Source organism: Myotis nattereri (assembly GCF_964212035.1).
Source record: "Myotis nattereri genome assembly, chromosome: 11".
In the NCBI taxonomy this organism is placed as follows: domain Eukaryota; kingdom Metazoa; phylum Chordata; class Mammalia; order Chiroptera; family Vespertilionidae; genus Myotis; species Myotis nattereri.
Genome location: NC_138086.1, coordinates 42,990,147 through 43,016,882, shown reverse-complemented (window position 1 = coordinate 43,016,882; position 26,736 = coordinate 42,990,147). Strand labels below are relative to the sequence as shown.

Below are 26,736 nucleotides of genomic sequence, written 5' to 3'. Positions count from 1 at the left end.
GGTTCTATGTCCATCTGAGACCCTGGTAACAAGGCCACCAACTATGGACCCTACAGGACAGAAAGAAGGTAATGATATAATAATATCACCAAGATGATATAAAAATTGTAAATATATATGCAACCAACATTAGAGCACCTCAATATTTAAAGCAAATATGAGCAGAACTGAGAATTATTTTTAAAAATGAGAGAATAATCCTGAAAGTATAAGTATGAGTTTGGAAGTAACTAGAAGAATCTAATTATATTTCCCTTGTATTATTGCACATACGACATGGAAGAAATTGTTCCACTATTTCCCTAGATTCTGTTTGTTTGTTTGATGTTTTTACAACCTGTAATAGGGATTGAATCCAAGCCCTTATTAATCCTTTTCAGGATCATTTTCTCAAAAAGTAAGTTTAAGGGAGGCTATACCATGGGCATCAAGCAAGTAGCAATCAATTCTGAAGTCAAGGAACTGAAAGTACATATGTTTACAAATTGGTGGACCACATATCCATTAATCATATTTCCTTATTTAGAAGTTATGTAAAAATAAATTTTATGGCCATTAAAAGATTGGAGGCAAGCTTCATAGAGAGACTACAAACTCTCTAAATACATGAGATATTAAAAGCAACATAATTTGGTGATAATTGCTAGTGTAATCCTTGGAATAACTCTATGAAAAAAAAGACATTATTATATAGAAAAAGGTGATGCTCTGTAGCCATTAATATACACTTAAGTTTTTCTCTTTGTTTTGTTTGTTTTTCAGTGGTCAAATTTAAGGCCTCACCAATTCATTTAAAGGTTCAACCAATGTCATTTTAAAAGTGCTTTAAAATGTATTTAGAACAGCCACACTATATAGTTTGCTCTCATTTATGAACAAACACAACCCATCTGTGGACAGTAAGCCAAAGCTATACCAATGACAGGCTCATTTGCCCAGACACCCAGCGTGGTTCAGCTTCCACTCTCTAAGGAAACCAACACACTGAATGTTAGCTTCGACCAAGCTGAACACAAAAGTAAATCTGCTTTAGGGAATACAAGCTTCTTCAAGTCAAATCTTCATGACACCGGAATACCCCTGTGCTCAGGATTAATTCTGCTGTCACTCTAGCAATGGGAAGGGAGAGTTGACTGAAATCTTAGCCACAGACAGTAAATTTTATTTCTCAAGGGTCTTCTCGAAGTTATTTTTTGAAATTGGCAGGCTTTTTAATTTACACTCAAATGTGAAACTGTATTAAATAATTAAGTATCAAACTATCCATTGCTGACAGGAACACTGAGTTAGTATGTATGCAAATGAACAAGAAAGTGGACCAGTAACGTGAGGTAGCAGCTGTAGCAGTTTCATAAATGTGTCCCTATCCTTGCTGTTCTGGTTTATATTTATGGAAATGGAAATATTAACCTATTGGGGATCACATCCCAATAAAAATGTTAAGCTCTAACTAAGAATTTAAATGTACCGTCATGCACCACTGAATGACGGGGATCCATGCTGAGAAATGTGTCATAAGGAAGTTCTGTCATTGTGCGAACATCATAGAGTGCACTCACATAAACCCCAATGGTATAGCCTCCTACTGTAATTATATGAGCTGCACTTTTATGTGATTGGCAGTGCAGTAGATTTGCTTACACCAGCATCCCCACAAACGTAATTTGTTGCACTATGACTTGACGATGGCTAAGACATTACTAGGGGATGAAAATTTTCAGCTCCATTGTAATCTTTTTTTCTTGTAATGTATCACTTATAATATAGTTCTGTAAAACTAGAACTGTCATGGAAAAGGGAGGGTATTACCTTTTTATTGACTGATCATTAAGGGAGTTAAGAGAAGTAAAACAGAAACACAATAAAATGTTAAAAAAAAAATTAAAGAACATTTTCCAGGTACAAATTTTATAAATACAAAGTGGAATCACCAATTACTTCTAATGCTAAATAAATACCTAGTTAATTAACTCAGACTTAATATCTCAGCAAGCACTGGCATAGCACTTCAAGGATATAAAATTGGATTCATTCATGTGCACAGTAGTGTTGAAAGAATGGCTCATTAAAAACTTCTTAGACATATACTTTCTTTCTAAACTGTGCTATAAAAGATTTATCTGTGCAGATTAATCTCCCTAATACCACACTAAGAAAAATCATCAATGACAAAATAAATCAGAGAAGAAAAAATATTTTCCAAGATATTGAAACACATGAATGATCTCAAAATGTACAAAATCCTCTACAAACCAGTACTGTATCCAATATATCTATCAAACTTATTAGATACTGAACAAAACTGTAGCATAGGCAATCTTTTCTACATTCTCCTGAGAGCTTCATATTAAAAATGAGAATATAGTGCAGGCCACACTTCAAAGTTGTCAATCAGTTGTTATTGCTGTACGCACATATGTCTATGTCTGCTTTATAGCATGAGTTAATGTTCCATTTGCATGAACAATTTGTTTTCCTCAAATTTTTGCAGCCAGTGGTGAGCTAACTTGATCCACACTCCCAGGTGTGACATGAAGTCCAAGTTTTTAAACCTGAATATGAAAATGCTTGAAGCCTCATTCCAGCTTTTGCGTCACTTGTGTTATGAGAGTGGTACTCAAAGCAGTTCAAAAATATTAACTCCATATCCTCAGATGCTAATTTATATTCATATTTGTTCACTTTTTCACAAATTATATTCAAGGCAATGGGTTTTTTGATGATGTCATAATAGGATGGGTCTTGAATTTTAGAAATGAGTTTGAAAAAAAGCCAGCTATCATTATGCCATACCAAATTCTACAAGTTGTTCAATAGCAGAAAATTTATAAACTCCTCCCTGTCTGCCTGCACTTCTTTGGTTCAGTGTCATAGAAGGTGATTCTGTAGATCGTTTTTTTTTCTGCCTTTTCTCTTGGATTCACTACCTTGGAGAGAAAGTTTTGAAGCAACATTTAGAGATCTTGACTGATCACTTGACTTTGTGGCAATGGCTTTGAAGATAGATAAGTTGGGACTATTTTCTGGTGTATTAGCACTTTTCCTGCCTCTACATTTTTTACAAAGACTAAGTAGTTCCACACATATATCTATTTTCAATGAGCCATGACTCTGGCAAGTAGAATGACTAACAATTCTTAAATATTTAGGAGCAAATTTGATCTTTCTTATGCTTCTACCAGTAGTTTTAGAAGAGACAGCTGTTTTGGTTATACTCCGCTCACTCCTTGAGGTATATTTTCTAGGATCTTGTTGGACATGAAAAAGAAGAGTTAAGTTTACTTCTTATTTTAATTGGCAATCTAAATTTGTTATCTTCCTTGTTTTGGTGGACTGACTTACTTCTCTTCTTGAGAGTCATCTTCATCTTGTTCTATCTCACACACTCTCTCCTCATTTTAATCTCTTCATCATCATCAACTTCATCATCCTCACATTCCATACTGTCTTCCATCTTTTTATCACTTTCCAAGGATTGTCTCTGTATAGAGGAGAGTCTTCTAGAACTTATCTTTGGCCAATACTATGGACAAAACCAATTTCCTTCAGGCACAATTTTGAGCTTTGGTTGAACACAGTAGGAATGATGACCCAGATCACAGCCATCGCAAAGTACCATGTTTTCTGCATCACTCTTCTTTTGGACATCTTATAATGAACATGCAGTATAGATTTAGACCATGTCAACTATGATCCAAGGTGTATAGATGAATAAAGACTTGGGATAGACTAGCAGAAGAAAGAAGAAACTCTCTCCAATGGTCCAGGACTGTTTTATAAGAACGCCCACTGGCATCTAGTGGAGCTTTGAGGAAAGGCCACTCATTGCCCTGCTCTATCTGAAAGAGTGTCATTGCCAGATGACAAACTAATTTGCTCACTGATTGCAATGCACTTGCATTAGTTGAGACAGCGGTAGAAATTTCTGTTTTCATGCCAAAAAGTATGTCTTTTAAAATGGCCTTTGCTTGCTCATCAATTTCTATCTCTTCCAATTTCATTGTTTTAGTTATCCCATTTCCTTGTTTTCTTTACTTCACAGCTCATATCATCCATTTTCTAATGCTGAACTTATATGTGTCGATCTGCAATGTTTATCACTCTTAATGTTCCTTGGTAGATTCTGTGTTCAGTACATCAAAAAAATATACCTCAGTCTCAATTCAAGCTGCCTCTCTGCAGACATCTGAGGTGGATCATATGCATTGAAAGCTCTTCCCTGCATATGTGTAGGTTTGTTACCAATTTGAGATTTATGTGAAAAATGAAATGTCTCTTCAGAAAAATGGGCTATCTATGCATATATTCTGTTCTTCTTTGTAGCAAAGTGTTTTTTTTAAGGCACTTTCTCTATGTCCTCTAGAATTAAGAGATTTGATAAGCTGGTCTAGCTATTCACAAGTGTAAAAGCACCACTGATTTGGCTTATGAACTGGTTTTGGTAGCTGCACAGAATCATCACATGAACCTTGGTCAATGTTAGAGGTAGATGCAAACACCAAAGCGTCTCCAGTTTTAGTGGATGCCTGAGCATTTTGAGAATGTGCATTATTCTGATGAAGGTCTAGGCCGGGGTGGGCAACCCGTGGCACGCGTGCCAAACATGGCACACCAGTAACTTTTGCTGGCACGCAAAACCCTCTCTTATAATCTTCCATTTACAATTTTTTTTAATATCGACTTCTTTATTTTTCAGATAAATTCAGTGTAGGTGCATCTTAGATAAATAAATAATTTTACATAACAAGTTATCTTAAAGACCATAGACATGGATTGACGAGAGAGGCGAAGAGCAATTTCAATAGTGTCGAAAATGAACTATTGAGGACTTGGAATGCCATTCCAGAAAATTTTTTCTGTTTAAAAAACTTTGCAACAGCGTTACTCTCCATGTTTTCATCCACATACACTTGTGAATCTTTGTTCTCAGTGATGAATTTTGTTAAGTCTTATAATAGGAGTAGCCTGACGGATGAAAGTAGTAGTTCGTGCATATCTCTGAAGGTCACAAAATATAAACCTGATGTAAAATCTCTGTCATCAGTGATGCAGCAGCAAAAGTCCCACTGATAATATCAAGCGCAGTCATAAAGTTTTCTGTCAGACAATCAGTGTACATGTATACTTTAAAAAATAAATGTATTTTTCATCATCATATACTGTGTTTTTGTCGCTCGAATGAATTTTATTATTTCTTCAAGGTTCTTCACACACATACACCTTAAGAGATATCAAGTAGGCCTAACATGTTCTCAAAAAATTAGGGTTGGCACGCAGAAGAATTTTGAGTCAGAGATTTTGCTGGTTTTGGCACGCACTCACAAAAAGTTTGCCCACCCCTGGTCTAGGCAAACACATGTCTTCAGTGAAACTAGAATAATCCTTTTCAATAAATAATCCAGGAACATAAGGGAAAATCCAATATCACCAATATGTGGTCACGAAGTTTGGAAAGATATTGGTGCATGCTGTGGCACTTTGGGTTTTTCTAAAAGCCCTTTCTCTTTTTGTTAATGTTCTTGTTTAAAGCTTCTTCCTCATTAGCAGTGAGAGGCTCTCTTGTTAAACAGTTGATCTCTTCTTGCCTTATAAACTCTTTAAATCCATTTTGTCCCCTTTCCTCCTCCTGCTTCTTTTATGGGGTCCTGGGTCATCTCCTCTTTAATGGCCGTATCTTGATCTAGTTCCTTTTGCTCCATTTCTTTGCTCTCAGTGCTAGAATCAAAATCTTCCCTTTCTTCCTTCCCAAGAGATATAGTTTCAGCTGAATTTCTTTGCTCATCTTCCTCCAGCTTTTCTTGTTTCTCTTTCATTTTTTTTTTGTTCTTGCTCTTTTATGAATTCTATCAGCTGCTTCTCCCTTATTTTTTCAGTTACTCTGCTTTTAACTCCTGGAATTCCTGCTTTGCCTGTCATAATATGTCAACATAATCTTCAATAAAATTCCTAGTAGGAACTAGGGACTGTAGTTTCCCACAGGGAGCATAAAGTGTCTTCATTTGTTCTCCTGGTGTCAAATCATACACTGAAGTACTTGACAGCTTCTTCGCTAGACTGGGATTGCTTTAAGGAAGCTCCACACAGGCATCACCTGTAGCACCAAATCCGCCTCGGTTTTGATATCTTTACTTTGCATTTGCTGATGTCACATCAGCAACCTCAAGCTCAGATATGCAGTCTGAGGATTTCAGAAAGTGCGGCTACCAAGATCCAAGCTTTTCAAACTGCAGCCCTAGTGCAGCTGTGACCATGCAGCTGCCAAAGATGCAACTGCAGACAGTGCAGGCTTTGTGGGGTTAGCATCTTCATCCAAAGACTCTAGTAAACCTTTGGTATCAGCGTAAATTATGTTCTCTTTGGTTACTACCTCTTCTTCTTCAGTTACTGCCTGCAAGATGGCAGCCAGGAAGAAAGAAATCAATTCACATAGTCGGCCTTCACTGCCACTTCCTACAGGATCTTCCTCTAACACTTCTGGGTCACTCCCTCAGGACATTCATCTTGAAGATCAAAAAGTTCCCCAAATGCATTCAGGAACTCCAAAATCATCAGAGCATTGCCAAAGATTTCAGGAGGCAGTCTAGTTTTCACTGGAGTTGGTTCTGGGAATTCCTTAGTTAAGATCATCTCATTCCATATCTTCCCTAGGTTTACTCCCTGTTCTCAGTGTTCCATATATTTTCACTTTTCTTCACACAACTTCTCTCTTTCCCACTCTAGGGATCACATCCCACCACCAGTTCCCCATCTCTCAGAGCTCCTGGGAAGTTTTTCATCTACTTTCAGCTCAGAAGTCCATTCCAACCTTATGAGACCACCGATCTATAAGTAGTCCATTGATTTAAATGTCGTTATGTGGCACATAACTGCAGTGACTTTTTTAATTCGTTATTTCTCCTGTTTCATCTCAGATAGGATTTATAAAAAGTGAACTATTTCAAGATGTTGAAGTATTCAAGTAGGAAGCAGAAATCTGGTATTCAATGGGATGCATGAAACCACCATATAAAAATCTAATCTGAATACTATAAAATGCCCTGGTCAGAAAGACACTAACCCAAGAGATGTTAAAAGCAACAAAATCTTTATGATTAAGTATTGTAGTGCATGACAATCTATAACTAAAAAATCAATCTGTCAGCTAGCTACTACTTCTAAATTAATTTTGGGAGCTAAAGGAAAACCAACAATTTCTGCTGGGGAATTCCTTTGTTACTATCCAGTGTGCCACTATTTAGAGAGTTGCTATCTCCTGCAAACATCCTCTTAACTAATCTATCACTTGCTCAGCTGTAGCCTGAAGAGGTTGTCAGGATGAATGTCATGAGCTTCAAAAGCCTTCTCCAAGAATTGGGAGCATCCTAAGAAATATTGGTATACAGTCTCATTTGGAAAAAGAAGAAAACTCAATCCACCTAAGCAAAGGTTTCTCAGACATTTATCCTTTGTGTTGTCAGGAAGAAAAAAAAAAATTAAGCTACATTTGTACCCTATAATTGGCCTAACTTTATTGGAAGATATTCACTAACAGAGTGGAACATCAACACAGGATTTCAGTAAATGGCACATTATCTCATAAAGAGCTCTGTTCAAGGTAATTGATAAGAAAGAGAAAGACTTACTTAAGAGCAACCACTCAAGGTTGTAAAACTCAAATCAATTTCATAGTTTCTTTAAATTTGATTGATGTTTCTGTAACTTTTGTATTTTATAACAAAAACATCTCCGAGGTGTATCATTTTTAACTTCCCTTTAAACTCAAATTTTATCTTCTTAATTTTTTTTTTTTTTAAAAAGTGCCCATCAGTAGATAAATGGATAAAAAAAGCTGTGATACCTTTACACATGAAATATTATACAGCGGTAAAAAAGAGGGAGATCTCTTACCCTTTGAGAGAGCATGGAGGGACTTGTAGAGTATTATGCTAAGCGAAATAAACCAGTCAGAGATAGACAGGTATCACATGATCTCACTCATATGTGGAATCTAAAGAACACAATAAACTGATCAACAAAATAGATCTAGAGAAATAGAAACATGGGACAGACTGTTGAAAATCACAGGGAAGGTAGAGGTAGGGGGGTAGGTGGGGAGAGATTAACCGAAGGACTTATAAGTATATATGCATAACCCATAGACACAGACAATAGTGTGTTGAAGGCCTGGGACCAGGGGAAGGCATGAGGGTATGGGCTAGAAGGGGTCAATGGGGAAAACAAGGAACATGTGTAATACATTCAACAATAAAACTAATTTTTTTATTTTTTTTATTTTTTTTTATTTTATTGCTTAAAGTATTACAAAGGGTATTACATATGTGTCCATTTCCCCCCCCCCCACCCTAGACAGTCTCCTAGCCTCCCCTATCCCCCAGTGTCTTATGTCCATTGGTTATGCTTATATGCATGCATACAAGTCCTTCGGTTGATCTCTTTCCCCCCTACCTCCTGCCCCCCAACCCTCCCCGGCCTTCCCGCTGCAGTTTGACAATCTGTTTGAGGCAGCTCTGCCTCTGTATCTATTATTGTTTAAAAGTTTATAATGGTCTCTATTATCCATGAATGGGTGAGATCATGTGGTATTTTTCCTTCATTGACTGGCTTATTTCACTTAGCATAATGCTCTCCAGTTCCATCCATGACGTTGCAAATGGTAAGAGTTCCTTCCTTTTTAGAGCAGCATAGTATTCCATCGTGTGGATGTACCACAGTTTTCTAATCCATTCATCTACTGATGGGCACTTAGGCTGTTTCCAGGTCTTAGCTATGGTGAATTGTGCTGCTATGAACATAGAGGTGCTTATATCCTTTCTGATTGGTATTTCTGGTTTCTTGGGATATATTCCTAGAAGTGGGATCACAGGGTCAAATGGGAGTTCCATTTTCAGTTTTTTAAGGAAACTCCATACTGTCTTCCATAGTGGCTGCACCAGTCTGCATTCCCACCAGCAGTGCACAAGTGTTCCTTTTTCTCCACTTCCTCTCCAGCACTTGTCGTTTGTTGATTTGTTGATGATAGCCAGTCTGACAGGTGTGAGATGGTACCTCATTGTTGTTTTGATTTGCATCTCTCGGATGATTAGTGACTTTGAGCATGTTTTCATATGTCTCTTGGCTTTCTGAATGTCCTCTTTTGAAAGGTGTCTATTTAGGTCCTTTGCCCATTTTTTGATTGGATTGTTTATCTTCCTTTTGTTAAGTTGTATGAGTTCCCTATAAATTTTGGAGATTAGGCCCGTATCAGATATGACATTGGCAAATATATTTTCCCAGACAGTGGGTTTTCTCGTTGTTTTGTTGATGGTTTCTAATAAAACTAATTTTTTTAAAAAGACTATAAGAATAAATTAATTTTTTCTTAAAACTTATTACAATCTAATATAAAGAAGTCCTTAAGAGATCAAGAGATGTAAACAATATCTAGCTCTTGAATATCTAGTAAGATGATTTTGCCTTTAATGACTTTATTTCAGACATTTGTCAGTAGTTGTGGTGTTTGCACTAACTCATCCATACTTTGTCCAATTTCCTATTTGGGCAGTGACATATACTTGAAAATAGTTTTCAATCATCAACCCATTAGGTGCTCAATGACTATATCATTGATCTGTTATGGTTGCTAAAAGGGTTGAGAATAAGGCATGAAATCATGTAACAGTTTTGTCTGTTTGTTGTGTCTTATTCCCTCTGTGTGAAGTTAATTGGCGTATGTATAAATCCCATTCTCAACTTGGCCTCAAAACACACTTTATATCACCTCCACAGGAAACTCATTTTAGGCTTTTTAAACATACTTGTGTGATTTTGATGATGTTATCATTATCATAATCATTATTATTATCCCCCATTAAGTTTCTGGAATACAAGGACATACTATCTCGAGACAGAGAGCTTTTAAATATCATCCACTATTTTTGTACTATAATAATCACAGCAAATTCTGCATTCCAAGACTCTTTATATTGTCTGGGTTAAAATGCGTTTTAGGTACTTTGGTTAATAGTAGTCTTCATTTTTATAGAGATGTGTTGATTGCCGTAAGCAACCAAATAAGACATTCTAAACACACACACACACACACACACACACACACACACACACACACATAACTCATAGCTGCTTTGGGAATATATATATATAATGAATGGTATTTAACAGGTTTTAAAGAATAGATTTTCTTTACCTTAAAAATGTATCTAGTCTAAACAGCTACTATATTGTACAAGAAAACATACTGTATAGCAATAGTAGTCACATCATTGAGGGAAAAAAATCTAATGTCCTTACTGACCTCTCTGCATCAGGATCCTCTCTTTGCTAATTAGTACTGCATGTTGCCAATGTAATTTCTCTGAGGCACAATTCTGGACATGTGCCCTCTCATTGCTGAAGAAATTTTAATAGACCCCTTTAGTCAATAGACTGCTTTGGTCAGAATGCTGGCAAATTCTGGCATTCAAGTCCTGTACTGTCTATTTGTTTGGTCACCATAAGTTCATCTTGGTTGGGCACTATTCTAGGTGCTGAGGATAGAACAGTAGAACAGTGAAGAGAGGTGACTGGGAAGAGCGTATATGTTGTGGTATAAACAGATGGCAAACATGAAGAAACATGAAATATTGTTTAGTGCTATAAAGGCAATAATATAGGATAATGCTATATAATGACATAAGAGGTGCTTCCATTATGTACTCAAAGAAGGATCTCTAAGAAGAATTTAATGAAACCTTGATATAGGATGGCCTCTCTATAATTAGGAGAGAGAGGAAGACTTGTTTGCCCAGACCTATACTTTCAGACACTAATTCTTCCTTCACCGAAAACCCAAGCCCTAAACTGAACTGTGCTTCTCACCTTTCAATAAATGTGTTGTGTGTTTGTTCCTCTCAGTTTACTCATGAACATTTTTTCCTATAGTACAATGATCCCTATCTGTGCACTTAAGAAACCCTTCTTGTTTTCAGAATTTAATGTAACCTGGAATCAACAAGACTTATAAAAAGTGCCTCTAGGGTGTATTTGGATTTAATTCTGTGCCTGGATATAAGATAGTGAGCTTGGATGAAAGACACACACACACACACACACACACAGCAATAGAGAAGTAACAGAGATATGAACTCTTCCAGGTTCTTCCAATACTAAAGTTGTGCCCAGTCCACTAGAAGGAGTCCAGTAAGCAGAGCATAAGCCAAGCATGTATTCAAGAAGCAATGGATGGAGCAAACCTTATCAGTGAACATGCCAGAGGAAAAAAACTGTTCTGAGTGCCATAATTTTACAGAGATGATGAGCAATAAAATTGCATTTAAGAGAATGTTGTGTATTAAGATTCTTAATATTCTTATGCTGGTCATAATGTGTTGCTTCTTGCATGTTTTAGTTTATATAATCCGTTTTTATAAATCTATCTTAGAAATATTATATAAAATAAAAAGTTGTAAATTTTCCTAGATTTGGTTGGGGGTATTAATTAAAGAAAGTTTACCCAAAGTGTCATCCATGGTTCATGATAAGGCAGTCAAGGATCACAAGAGCTAGAGTGTTTGTTTTTTTTTCTCTTAAGATAATTCACATGCCATTTTCTAGTATGATGGCTCATTCATTCATTTGATAAACATTGAAGGCTCACTATTTGCAAAAATCAAATTTATTTTCTGGAGATCCAAAGGTGAGCAAAACAGATGGTGGACTGCTATCTTGACAAAGGTCTTAACTTGAAGAATACAAATATATGTTACTTGTTCACACACTCATTTGGCAAGAGCTTAATAAATACTTTAAGGATGCCTGAATAAAAAAATGAAGAGTTAGAATGAATGTATGCCTGGACCCAAGTGCTATGGAGAAATCCTAGGGACAGCTATAGCCTTGGAATCTACTGTGGGAAAGGCTGGGCCATTCCTAGAAAAATACAATTTGGGGCAAGAACAAAGCTCTCCTAGACTTCACGGCTCAGGAAGGCCACAGCAGGAGAGAGAGCTAATCACAAGCCTAGACTCTTAGATGCTTTATTGATATGTTTGTTGGAGGCACATTTTGACTTCCAGAGGGAATTTGTTTATGAAAAATGTTTTCCTTATCAAAGAAAGAAGCATTTGAGCAGTTTGTTTAATTACCAGTAAGATGCCTTCCAACAAAGCTGTGGAGCCTGTGCTTACTTTTAGGTTTCTAGTCCTGGGGAGTTCATGCAGTTCCACTGACATTTTAAGTAGAATATCCCAACCCCCAAATTATACAGTGTTTAAACTAAAAAGCTAAGACTCATTATGACTAAACAGTTTATGGTATTACCCTTTGTTAACACAACTAAGCTATTTCACATGGCCTGTACATCTTAATATTATATTCTACTAATTAGGTCAACTTGCAAATGCAGAGAATGTTTCTCTACCAAGGCTAATTCCCCTACTTTTCTTCCTGAAAAAAACGCATGTGGTGAGGGACAAGGTGAACTTTGTTATTGAAGGCAAGGAGTGGAGGGAAGGGGGGGCCTGAGAAAGACTGATTGCAGCAACAAGAGCAGCTGTGGCTGCAAGCCTGACCCTGGAGAAGGGAAGGATGGCCCTGGGCATCAGCACGCCTGGGGCCGCTCAGGGGCTGTTGCATCTTCATATCAGGACCTGTCACTTTCTTAAGGTCTTAGGGAGCCATGATTATAAGGGGCTGCTGAATGCTTCTGAGAGAATGGTTCCTGGAGTTGCCCCCATAGCCGCTCTTGCTTCTCTACATGTAAAGGTGAAGTGTGAGTTTTTATATTCTGACTTATAAGACATGTTATCCTGCGGTAAGCAGTTGTGGTTTTGCTGGTAGGATTTTTCTTTTACGTCATTGGTATTCCTAGTTGGAATCAGGTAGTTTAGACATGGGTCTCATGTACTGCCTCATTTACTACACTTGAATCTCAATATGTAACCCAATGCCAACTGTTAATAGAGGGGTTTGCTTTTATTTCAGAATTTTCTACAAAATGATTCAATTCTTATATAATTTACACCTAGTTACCTGCTTTGGATCTGATGGAAGATTCCAAGTCCCTCACCACTGATAACATTTGTTACAGAGAAGATAGTAATAATATCTTACATATGGATATTTTATGATCAGATCATAGACATGTTAACCCAGAGAAGACATCTATATTTTCTCCATTTTGAAGATAAGAAGCTAAGATTCAACAGTGTTATATGTTCACAGTATTACAACTAGAAATCGAAGATAACTCACATTCAGCTGAGTCTCTGAAGTCTCCCTGTTTGCCCATGCGGTATGCCTTCTTCCTAAGACAGCGAGAGCCCCATCAGATCCCCAATTACACCATAGCAAGCAATACACTTCTTCCTGTTGTGAACAAAAGGCCTACCCACTCTCATGAGGGATGAAGGCCTACACTGGGCTTTTTCCCTGGGGCGGGAGGCACAGAACCAGCCAGCGCATCATCCCGGTAAATGCTGAACAGGCTAGAATAGCAATTCCACATGAAGCAGTTTGAATGTAGGTTTTTTTTAAAAAAAACTTTTTAAAAAAATTAATGTCAAATATTAATGGAACACCCTCCATGTCCAAGGACATGCTAGGTGCTCTCAATAAATGGGAGGAACTAGAGGAACCAAGGGTTTAGGAAATGAGACCAACATGTTAACTATGAAATCAGCTCCTGGCGTGGCATGACAGAGAGATAGTCAGAGACAGATAGATAGCAAGAGTGACAGACTAACAACCATTTATGAGAGTAATAAGCAGTCAAACTTCATGCCATTATTGACAGATTTACTATTGTGAATATTGCTGCTTCGCCTAGATGTTGTTGAATTCCAAGTGTCCGTGCATTCTCTCTCTCCTTAAAGACTTGAATTTTCCTTTCTACTTGGAAATAAACCAATATGCCACAGATTTCAGATTCCCAAGAGCCTTGCTATAACCAAGCTTTGATTTCAGAGCTCACTTTTCTATGATAAAATTAGATTATCTAAAAAATAAATTCAGCATTGGCTGAGTTCAAACAGGGAAAGTTCACAGTAACCTCCTGATTGATGTTAAAGAAATGCCAATGGTTGAGGAGGTGGAAATAAAACCGAAGGTGGAAATGCAACATCAGAGCCTGGTGGGACTTGCCAGATTTTATTTTAAGCAATAAGCCATGAAGGGCAGTTCTCCAACCAGACCTGTCTTGCTGGCTACCAGTGCCAGGGTGCAGGGATAAAGGCGCAGTGGCCTCCTGCAGCACACTGCCTTGCCCCCTTCATCAATGGACCATGGTTTGCTCTCAGCTCCACACCTCCCAGCTCCTTGCTGAGCTTTGGGTCATAAAGGAGCTTCAGTGCCTGGGCTCTGAGCAGGGATGCAGCACTTCCAAAAACACTAGGGAAAGGCACTGCAAGCCAAGAGTTTAACCAAAGTCATCTTTCCAAGTCAGATCTATTGACTATAAGCCTTAGGCAGTGGTTCTCAACCTCCTGGCCCTTTAAATACCGTTCCTCATGTTGTGACCCAACCATAAAATTATTTTCGTTGCTACTTCATAACTGTAATGTTGCTACTGTTATGAATCATAATGTAAATATTTGATATGCAGGATGGTCATAGGCGACCCCTGTGAAAGGGTCGTTCGACCGCCAAAGGGGTCGCGACCCACAGGTTGAGAACCGCTGCCTTAGAGATTTGCTGCATTTCACCCTGAGATGGAGGTATGCAAAGCAAATTGATGGAAATGTTGCATATTAGAAATGTCATGATTTTTATTGTTGTTCTTCAACTTCATAATGTAGCATGAGCATGGGAGTCGAGGGTGAAGAAATTCAGAGTATCAAGACTATTTCCCTAAGGCATTAAGGTCTAAAGTGGGACACTGTCATTGTCAGTTGTTGTTTCATAAGATATAATGTTTTTCTTATATTAAATTTTCAGAGTAAAGACTCCTATCTGCCCGTTTGTCTATCTATCTTGATGTAAAGTACATACCCATTTCATTAGGAACTTCTGGCTATCATGGCATCTGATCAATGTTATAAAGAGATTCTGACCTTTCTCTCTGGAATTTCATGTGTACTGAAATCTATAAAGTTAAACAGGAGAAACTAGACTAAACAATACAGAGATAAAAGGCCAGTGAGGCCTCTGAGATCAATGAAGCCATAAGGGAAGAAGAGTCTGAATTTGTCTTTAATACTCTGTACATCTAAGTATTGGAGCAAAGGTAATTTGGGCTACATGTGGAAAGTACCTACTGATATCATCCTAGGCATTTTGGAAGACATCTCCAAGTGTGTGTGTGTGTATGTGTGTGTGTGTGGCTGCATGTGTGAGATGATCTGGATAACAAAGAATTGTAATACTGGGCTCTCAAGTACGTTTTGCTATAGGATTTCATTGATTAAACTTGACACCTGGGTCCCTCACAGAGTCCTGGGAGAATCAGCAGAGACTCACACCAGCACTACAGAGGCAGCAAAGTGGCCCTGGGACTACAATGATGCTACGCTACACGTGGGGCATTGCTTTATGTTGTAATGGTTTAATCAGTAACTCTAAGACCCAAATTTAGGTATGATGGCCCTGGTAGTAACAGTTAACCACGAGGTCACTGTTGTGGCAAATGACTTGGAGGAGCATGCCTGAAAACCCAATCTCACAGCAGATAACGTTCAGTACAAATGATGAAGGAATGACATACTGGTCTTTGTAAAGAACCTTAAGGAACCATGAGAGAATCTGCAAAGAAACTGCAAAGGGAAAAGGGTGCACCTCCAGCCTGGGAGGTATTGCCATTTGATCATGCTGTGAAGTTATGCTACCTTCCAAATTGAGATCTGAGACTATATGCTATGGACTGAATGTCTGTATCCCCAGCCACCACAATTCATATACTGTAGCCATAACCTCCCATGTGATGGTCTTTGGAGATGGGGCCTTTGGGAGGTAACTAGAGTTGGATGAGGTTACAAGGGTGGGGCCGTTATGATGGGATGAGTACCCTGAGACAGAGAGACACCATATGAGCACAAAGAAATCATCTGAGCTGGGTAGCATTAAGACACCCAATCTGCAGTATTTTGTTATGGTAGCCTGAGCTAATTAAGGGACTAGAGAAGAAAAAAAAGTGATTCTTTACCTTATTTGGGCAAATGGAATTTAAAAAATTAACTGCAAAGCACTGTGTAATTGGCTTTGAATTTCTCTCTTCCTTTGCTAGAGACTGACTACACATTCTTTCCATAAATCATTTACAATTTGCTACAAAATTCCACCTCATCCAAATGTTTTTAAATGATAATGAGAAAAGTTTGGCTTATGTAAGTTTAGAAGCTTGGTAAACTGATTGTTGTCACTGACTTAAAGTTTAATGCTCTTTTCTGTAAAGTCAGTTTTGTAACTGAGTTTATATCCATCATTCTTTACCATTTTTCACCCTTGTTTAAATTAGTAAATATGATGAAAGCAAAAATAAAACTAAAGGAAAAGAATACTGCTTATAGATTTGGAAAGACTTTGGGATATCTGAATGTTCATTGGTGTTTCAATCAGACATAAGCAGCATCAATAAGCAAAGCATAATATTAATGTAGACTGTTTTCTACATTCTGCCTTAACACGCTGGTCTGCCTTTGCAGATCCTATAAAGTTTCATGTAAGTAATTCCCTACCAGAGTTTATCGTCTTGGCAAAGATTAATAACAACTGGAGAGTGTGCTTGCTCTGGAAATTGTTATTTACATTCTCTAGCTGTAGTTTGGCTAATAATTAGCCCTAAACGAAAATAATAATAATAATTTAAACATCACAGCTATCTTTGGAGTTTATCCTATATAATAAAAGCCCAGCGACCATAAGGACATAACAACCAGAACGACTACTCGACCAGTCGCTATGAGGTGCATTGATTACATCTCGGTCCCTTCCCACAGCCCACAGGCTTCAATAGATTGCCAGATGGCGAACGGGGAACCGGGGTGGGTGTCGGCAGCAGGGTGGGACTGGGACTGACAAACGGGCAGAAGATGGCCCTAATCGCAGGCTAGGCCTAGGGACCCTACATACGCACAATTTTGTGCACTGGGCCTCTAGTGGTAATATCATCAAAATCACAAGGGGTGTTGTGGAAACCATTTGAAATCAAGCAAAAGGGATGATTCCGAACTAGTGCCCATTACAGAAGGTGGTGTAATTCCAGCACGGCAGAGAGGAGATACTGTAGAGAAGGCCATTTCAGCATCAGGTGTTTAGTGACTATATCTCACAGCAGGGAGCATAATTAACAGATGGACCCAGGTGATTTATTCCGAAATCCACTGAGGTGTCGGCTTAGAGGCCATGCTTCTCACAGGTGCTAAGAGCCAATGAGGCATACAGCCGGGATATCAAGCCGGCCATTTCCCGGGAGACATGAGACCTCTATGACTAGTGACTCAGGGACCAGTTAGCTCAAGGACTCCTCAATGACTTTGCTAAAACTTTCTCTGAACCGCACTACATTGTAAAGCTTTTCCTACAGCACCTTCCTGCTTCTTTTCCTTCTCCATAGGAATTAGACCTGCATCTTGGTCTGACTCCCTCCTGATCTTTCCTCACAGGCATTTTCTCCAATAAGGGTCCTGCTCAGCTCATCCCAATTTGGCATATTTGGCATCTGCTTCTCAGAGAACACTAACTCACACAGGGAGGAAGTTGGAAATAAATAAGATTAAGTGGCACATGCTGATGTCAATCATTTGCATGGCAAGTTTGCCCATGTAGATATTTTCTGCAAGATCATTGATCAAGGCTGGCTCTCCAGGATATGTCAGGATGCTATTTTATGGATTAACACCAGAGTGATGTGTGGTTTAAAGAAACACATGCATTTAGGGCCTCGTCCATCAGGGCAGTTGAGGAAAGCAGGAGTTCCATTCCTATCTTACAAGTCTACTGATAAGCTAGAAGACAGGCAGAAATGAGCAGCTGAGTCCAACTAAGGGGGTGGTGAGGCTCATGGTCTTTTTCCTTTATGCCAAAATCAAGCTAAGCGTTTTTCCCCCATTCTGATTACCTGGGTAAAATATTTTGCTTTTAAATGATAGGCAAGCAATCATACCAATAACCAATAATAACTAAGGCCTGATATGTGCCAGGCACTTTTACTACATGCAGTATATGACAACCTCGTGGGGTACAAATGATCAGCACAGCAGAGAGGTACAGAAATCCCCCAAGTTTCCACAGCGAGGAAAAGACAGAGCTGAATGCCAACCTAGGCAATCTGAGTCCAAAGTTCTTGTTCTTGATACTCCATTGCATGCTTTTCTGAAGTTCTACTTTCTAAGATATATATTTTGGAGGCAAAACAATTTAGAATTTTTAACTAGTGCATATCAGTTTATTTTAGTCACATTGTGTATAAAACACCCAAGACAATTCATTGTTGTCTGAAGCCTCCAGGAGGACTTGCGGTCTCACTTGTCCTGAGAAATTTTGCAGACATTTTCCTGAGGACAAATATCCACCTGGCACAGGTCACTCAGCCTGGAAGTCAGCCATGACCTGGCCTCAATGTACCCATTTTAACTTGCTCATGTGATATTAGTGTATTATGCTAACTTGCATTTTTCTGAATAGGTGTTTTTTTTTTTCCTGACACGTGGACCAAAGTCCTTTTTTGCTTTTCTTTTTTTAATAATGCTGAGATGAACCAGAGTAAAGAATAAACGAAGCAATATGTTTGTTAGAAGTGCTGGACTGAAAAACAAACACAACAGAATATTCTCTTAACTGATCTGAATTTGTACAGTTCAAATTCCTTTTTTAAAACTCAGTTTTCTCCCATTGGTTCTTAAGTTCACTTCCATCTGTATTTGTTTATAAACAGCCTGTTAGGAAAGAAAATACAATTTAATATATATATATATATATATATATATATATATATATATATATATATATGTGTGTGTGTGTGTGTGTGTGTGTGTGTGTGTGTGTTTATGTAACTTCAGAATCTTAAATTAGAAAGCAAAATAGAAATAGAAGCATAAGTGTTGGAAGAAATAGTTTGAGATTGTCTATAATTGAACAAGACATTCAAAATGTATTCTTTTCCATTGAGGAAAAATATCAGTATGAAATTTCATTTCCTCAAATTTATACTTGATTTTTTATGTACCTGCCCTTCTCTTAATTTTTGTTTTATTGATTATTCTAAGCACTGCTTAAAGTATACTCTGAAAAAGCAGTGGCAATTTCTACATTTCAACATCTCAGAATTAAATCACCTTCCTAAAAAACACCCATAGAAAATATGTCTCCCTTCTCCTCTGTCCCTTCCTGGTCTTCATCCTGAAACCATATCTGTAGGCTTGGTTCGTAGGCATAAGATATCTAAAATGGCCCTGGCCAGTGTTGCTCAGTGGATTGGACATTGTCCTGTGCACTGAAAGGTTGCCAGTTCGATTTCAGTCAGGGCACATGCCTGGGTTTCAGGTTTGATCCTGGATAGGGGGCGTGCAGGAGACAGCTGATTGGTGTCCCTCCCTCTCTATATTAATAAGCTCAATAAAAATCTTCAAAAAACATACCAGTCTGCTTAAAATATGCTGACCTCAGGCTAAGTCACATGCTGCCAGGCGTTCAGAGTAGCTGTGACATCCTAAAGGCTCATTTTATTGGTTCTTTCCTTCCTTCAATGCAAGTTTTTGTTGAATGGGAATTCAGCCTGGCCATATCTGCTCACTTGCCAGGCATTTATAAAGTAAAAAAGAACTGCTATAATCATAAGCAAAGTTTGTCAATAATAAATATGTAATTTCATAGGTCAATTGGATATCACTAGGTTCCTGCAAGTACTACTAAGAACTTTAATAATGCCTGTGGTTGTCTATTGTCTAGGCATTCAAAGTAAAGCTGCACAATTATGAATTATGCAGTGAAATACTGTACTGCTCAATGAGCCAGAAGATGCAAAATGGGCAATTCAGTAATGGGTGCAATGTTTAAGAAAAACTACTCTGCAACGGAGTGATGCTAGGTCTTTTAATTTTTTTCAAGATATAATTTTGAAACTAAGAAAATGTCAGGAGAAAAGATGTTGGGAGTCATAACTGCCCTGCTATCAAATAGAGGCCTGGGTCATCACACTATCAGAGGAGCAGGTTTTCATTCCCAGACCCCAGGTTCTGCAATTGTATATTTCCATTTCCATGGGGCTAGCAAACCCCAACTCTTCATCCCCTTCCCCCTTTTTTGCCACAGGATTTAGGCCAAGAGAAGAAGAAAGAACGGCACATATTTGGGTTTAAGATAAAAAGCAGAAAAGACAAGAAAAAAGATAGGTGGTGTATTAAACATTTTGTTTTTCATTCACCCAAGGGAAGAAATGAATATTTATATTTTCCAGAATCAGAACTATTTCACTCCCTTTAAGAAGGCACCCAGCACATCTGATGCAACTTTACAAATGAATCCCAGCTGGCTCCAGACACAGCTGCGAGAGAATAGATGCGTCCATTTGCATTTGTTCAGTTCACTTTGTGACCTATGTACTTATGTTTCTTTCCACTTCCACCAATGAGAATACACTTTTAATGAGCTAGAACCAGTAGGAATGTGTCCAATAAACTATTCTTTCGAAGTTACTAATGGCTGATAACACTTAACCCTGATGAGGTCATTTGCATTCTGAAAGGAAATTAAGGCAGAAATGATCATGGTGAATTTCTACCATGAATACCAAAAGCTTAACATTTATATGGTGGAATTTTAGGCTGAAGGAGCCAGCCAGTAGTTTTTTGTTTGTTTGTTTGTTTTTTAGTTGTGGTAGGCAAGAAGGGTATTTTATCAAAGGGAGGGACTGCAATAGTTATTGACTACTTTCTGCAAGAACTTAATAGAACTGCTAAGAAAGAATATGAAAAAAAAAAATAGCGAAATACTAAACTGCTAGAATTGAATTTTCTCCTCCCCTTCCACAGCGTTATTTCCCAAACCTCCTTGTAGTTAGATGTGTTCCTATGACTGAGATCTGGTCAATGGAATGTGAGCTGAAATTACTTCTAGGCTTAAGCCATAGAAACATTTCATATTTTCTTCCCATTCCCCTCCCACACTCTGTCTAACATAACTGAAGATGACACCCAAGGAGGCTTTGGGAGCCATCACTTGAAGACTAAATAGCCCCTATCAGCTTGGTTTCCTGTCTACTACAGGACAACATCCATGGGTGTATTTATTCACCCAGGACTTCTATTTAAAATTAACTTTAATAAAGTTTATTAAAAATAAACTTCTATTGAGTTTGCATCATTATAATTTCTGGGATTTATTTGTAATGACAGCCAAGCATAGAGTCAGTTAACTCAATTATAAGGAAATCTAGAGGTAAACTTTCTATTCCTCTTCTTTTACCAACAAAAAAATCAACCCACAATTTTAAGTGACTATCCCTGTAATAGTTTCTTCTGGAAAAGGAGATTCCAGACTTAGGCTAGAACACCTAGGGAAGACTATATTACATTGTAATAAATGGCACAGACATTTAAAATGTCTTTTAGCATTTACTAAATATATTTGTTGGACAACTTGAAAAATGGTCTTATAGAAACATCTTCTAAAATGATTCTAAGTGTTAAATAAAATTATACTAAGTAACAAGCACTAGTGTTTATTATTATGCCATTCTATTTATAAGTCACAAAGAATCTGAACTTTTAATAATAATTTTAATAGCTAACACTAACATAGCATTTACTGCATACCAGTTACTATTCTAAGCATGTCACATATACTGCACCATTTAATTCTCATAATAACTTCTTGAGGTAAATTGAAATGACTCTTGACACTAACTACGCATAGTGGTGACAGACATCACAGATTAAAGGTACAGTCTTCCACAACACTGCCCTAACTTCAGATACCAGCTGCAAGTTCAGGGGTCCACAGGCCATTCTCACTTTTGATCAACTGGCTACAAATGAGGAGACTCCTACTATTCCCTCAGCTTCAATGATTTTCTAGATTGACTCCCAGAACTCAGGAAAGCACTACACTTAGGATTATAGTTTTATTACATACGAAAGTATATACAAATCAGAACCATCCAAAAGAAGAGGCATAAAGAGCAAGGTCAGGAAAGGTTCCATTGTTCTTTTGTGGATTCAGGATACAGACTATCTCCAATAAAGGAAGCTCACTTTGGATTGGGTGTTCATAGTTTATACTGGGCTTCATTACATAAGCATGGATGATGAAATTACTGGTCATGTGACTCAATCGTCTGTCTTTTTCCATTGGTTCAAAGTCCTAACTCTTTCAACACATGGATAGCTTCTATCCTGAGTCATTAGCTTAAACTATAGACCCTTAGTTACCTCATTAGGATAAAGTAGCAGGGCCCACCATGAATAGCAAAGACACTCCTATGATTCAAGAAATTCCAATAATTTAGAGGCTACTTTCCAGGAACCCAGGTTAAAGACCATTTGATTCTTTTATTTCAAGGGTTTAGAGGCTACTTTCCAACTAAAATCCTTACTATACAAATATATAAGTGTGTGTATATATAACCTATATAATAAAGAGCTAATATGCAAATGGTCATCACACACTCATGCCCTCTCTCCAGGGCTGGGGGACCTGAGGCCGTGCCCCTGCCCCGGCACCAGCCCAGGGGACCTGAGGCCATGCCACCCACCCAGCAGGGCTTGACAGGGGACCTGAGGCTGCGCCCACCACCCTGTGGGGCTTGACGGGGGTGGAGCCAACTGGGTCTGGGTCTCATGCGATTTCGAGGCACGCAGGTAGGTAGGGACTTGACTCTGGGTCACACACCGCGCCCCAGACTCTGACAGGAGGGAGATTTTCATACACATTTTACTAATTTTCTTTCATCTCTGACACTTCTATTATAGAGAAAGGGCAAATAGCAATATTAAAATATTTCCTCTAATTAATTCCCTTTTAATGTACAAAGTTCATCCTTTAAATTATTATATCTAATACTCTTGTTACTAGCCATTAATTCAAATCTGGGTGGCATAGTATTATAGAAAAGAGCTACATTTAAAAAAATGTTTTTATTGATTTTTATAGAGAGGAAGGCAAATGTACAAGGGAGAGATAGAAACATGGATGAGAAACATCCATCAGCTGCCTCCTGCATATCCCCTACTGGGGATCAAGCCCAAAACCCAGGCATGTGTCTTGACTGGGAATCGAACCAGCGAACTCTTAGTGCCTGAGTCAACACTCACCATTGAACCACATCGGCCGGACAAGAACTACATTTTCTAATTCAATACCAGATTGCCTTAGCAATGTCATTCATATTTCTGAGACACACATTACTTATAAGATGCAATCATGGTACTAGAGTCATTCATACAAAAAACTTTACTTAGTGTCTACAAGGTTGAGCTCTAAAGCTTCTCATAATTCTAAGAATTTCTGATTCTTCACGACATGAAAAGGGCATTTTACCATTACGGATAGCTCTGTAATGGCTAGTCGACACTATTTTTATTCTAATTTTTCCTTCTTAAAGGAAATGGGGGGGCATAATAACAAGAGACAAGATCCTAAAGAATATTTGAAAGGCTTATAAAGTTGTTAAAGAGAAAACCACAGACCCCAAAAGACATCACCTGTGCTGAAAGCTCATCAGACCAAACCTAGATTTAAGACCTGATCTAACTGCAGTTTCAACCTGTCCCAGAAATACAATCTTAATCAACTGAAATTTTCTAGGCAACACCAATGAGGTAATCTGTCACATGGGCCCTATCCATCCCCCAGAAAGAAGTCCAGGACTAGAAATTAACATTTTTCTTTGACTGATAATGCCCCTGCTACACCCTTCTCATATAAACATTTCACTCTGTAAATCCCCTGGGAGTGCCCTTTTCGTTACTAGATGAGATGGTGCAGATTCCGGTTCATGAATTGCTTAATAAAGCCAATTAGGTCGTCAAATTTACTCCACTGAATTTTGTGGGGTTTTTTTTTAATACATTATTGACATGCAAGTCAAGGAATAAGAACACGAAGTCTGATAACTATGGCATTAATGAATAGCTCATTAGCAGCCCATTAGTAGTTTATTAAACAAGAGATATAAACTCTCACAAACATTCTCATCCTATTAAAAATTCCAAAATGCATAATATAACTATGCAGTTATGTACTTATTTTAAAAAAATAGTAACTATAACAAGGAGAACTTTAAAACGTTATAAAGAGGGGTGTGGCAGCACCAAGATGCCAACATGGATCATTCTTTACTTCATTCCCTCTCACAAAAAACGAAAACAAAACTAACAACCATTCATGGACAAGACACCCCTGAGAGAATCCTAGAACAGGGGGTTGAGGCAGAAGCACACCCATGAACCACAGAGACACAGACTGCATTCAAGGGCAAAAGGAGAAGCACACAGCAGGTACTGCTCCTCCCCCATACTGAGGGGTCTTCTCTGAGCCTACAGTTCCTCCAGCAGGAAAAGAGAACCTGGGGTGGGTCATTTCTAGGGAGCCCCAATTCTAGTCTTGCCCTATGGGGATTGGGCGGCAATCAGGAGCACTTCACTCCTGGGAATCCCACTGTGACAGAGAAGAGGAAAGGAGGTTGCAACAACCGGCCCTTAAATCTTGGCAGACCAAGTTCCGACCTTCAGTGCCCAAGTAGATGTCCCAATCCATCCTTGTGCTCACCTGCAGAGCCAAGACCGTGGCATGGTCCAACCAGGGAAGGCAGCAAGGTGAAGGTCGGCCTGATTTGGGTTTTGGAACAAAGAGCTTTCCCAGCCCTGGAGCCTGGTCTGCCTCTCTGCTCTGCCAAGGTTGCTGAGTCATAGCCACGCCCACCACTGAGGTTAATTACCTATTGGCCCCTGTGGACCAGAAAGCCTTCAGGGGAACACCTCTGGGAGGCTGCTTGGACCTGGCTGTACTGTCTCTCTCTCCGGTGCAAGGGAGCTAAATCTTATGGCCTGCAGCTGAGACTAGCTCTCAGCCCCTCCCAAACAGAAAAGCTGATTGAAAACACAAGGGAGCCTGCTTGGAGCTGGCCTTCCCATCCCAACGCCACCAAAAAACTGTTAGATCTAATCAGCAATACCGCATTTACAATAGCATATAAAGTAACATCGTACTTAAGAATACATTTAACCAAGGAGGTGAAAGATCTCTATATTGAAAACTATAAGACATTAATGAAAGAAATTAATGAAAGAAACACATTTACAAAATAAATGTAAATGTATCATGTTTGGAATTGGATTGGAAGAATTGATATTGTTTAAATGTCCATATCACCCAAAGCCAACTAGAGAGTCAATGCATTTCCCATCAAGATTTCCAATGGCGTTTTCTAGAGAAATAGGAAGACAACCCTAAAATGTATAGTATTGTTTGGATCCACAAAAGACTCCAAATAGTGAAAGCAATCATGAGAAAGAAGAAGAAAGCAGGAACCATCACACTTACTGATATCAAGTTATATTATAAAATTATAATAATCAAAACACTATGGTATTTGGGATAAAAATAGAAACATAGATCAATGGAACAGAATCAAGAGTCCAGAAATAAAACCATAAGCTCAGCTAATATTTGTCAAGGGTCTCAAGAATAATCAATGGAGAAAAGAGTTTCTTCAATAAGTGAGAAAATTGTATATTTACATGGAAAAGAATAAAACTAGATCCTTATTTATACCTTCACAAAAATTAACTCAAGTTCATTAAAGACTGTGGGACCTGAAATCAAGAAATTCCTAGAAGAAAACATGGGAATAAAGCTCCTGACATGGGTTTCAGCAATGAATTTTAGATATGGCACCTAAAGCACAAGCAACAAAATAAAATATAAAATAAGCACGTGCGACTACATAAAATTAAAAAAAACTAAGAAGCTTCTTTGCAGCAAAATAAAGTATCAACAAAATGACAAGACAGCCTACAAAATGGGAAAATATATTTGCAAATCATATATATGATAAGGGATTAATATAAAAATACATAAATAACTTATACAATTCAACAACAAATTTTTAAAATTAAAACATGGGCAAAGGACCTGATTGGACATTTTCTAAAGAAAATATACAGATGCCCAACAGGTACATTAAAAGGTGCTTAATATCACTAATCACTAGGGAAACAAATCAAAACCAGATTGAGATGTCACCTCACAATTTATCAGAATGGTTATCATCAATAAATCAACAGCCAGCTAGTACTGGCCAGGATGTGGAGAAAAGGGAACCCTTGTGCACTGTTGTTGGCATTGTAAATTGATACAACCACTATAGAAAATACATGGAAGTTTCTCAAATAATTAAAAATAAAACTATAGTATGATACAGCACTTTCACTTCTGGGAATATATATGAAGGAAACCAAAACACCATGTTGAAAAGACATCTATACCTCCATTTTCATAGCAGCATTATTTACAATAGCCAAGACATGGAAGCAACTTAACATCCACTAATGGATGGACAAAGAAAAGTGACATATATCTATATACACACAATGGAATATTTATCATTCAGTGATAAAAAAGAAAAATCCTATCATTTTCAACAACATGGGATGAAATTTGAGGGCATTTTCCCTCACATAAGTCAGAAAGAGAAAGACAAATACTGTATGCTCTCACTTTTATGTGGAATCTAAAAAGAAAAGAAAATTAAAAACCACACAGTACTTGCTATAATGTCAATTATATCTCAATAAAACTAGAAAAACAAATAAAATTAAAACTTATATAAAA

At 38.0% G+C, this 26,736-nt stretch overlaps 1 pseudogene across 1 annotated transcript; it reads right to left on the bottom strand.

Moving 5' to 3' along the window:
• Nucleotides 1–2,477: 2,477 nt before the first annotated feature.
• LOC308526762 (bromodomain adjacent to zinc finger domain protein 1A-like) lies at nt 2,478–13,264 on the bottom strand (annotated as a pseudogene). The gene is made up of 3 exons: nt 13,228–13,264; nt 5,338–6,657; nt 2,478–4,564 (listed from the first exon to the last, which is right to left on the bottom strand). The product of its transcript is annotated as a bromodomain adjacent to zinc finger domain protein 1A-like (transcript).
• Between the last annotated feature and the right edge of the window lie 13,472 nt (nt 13,265–26,736).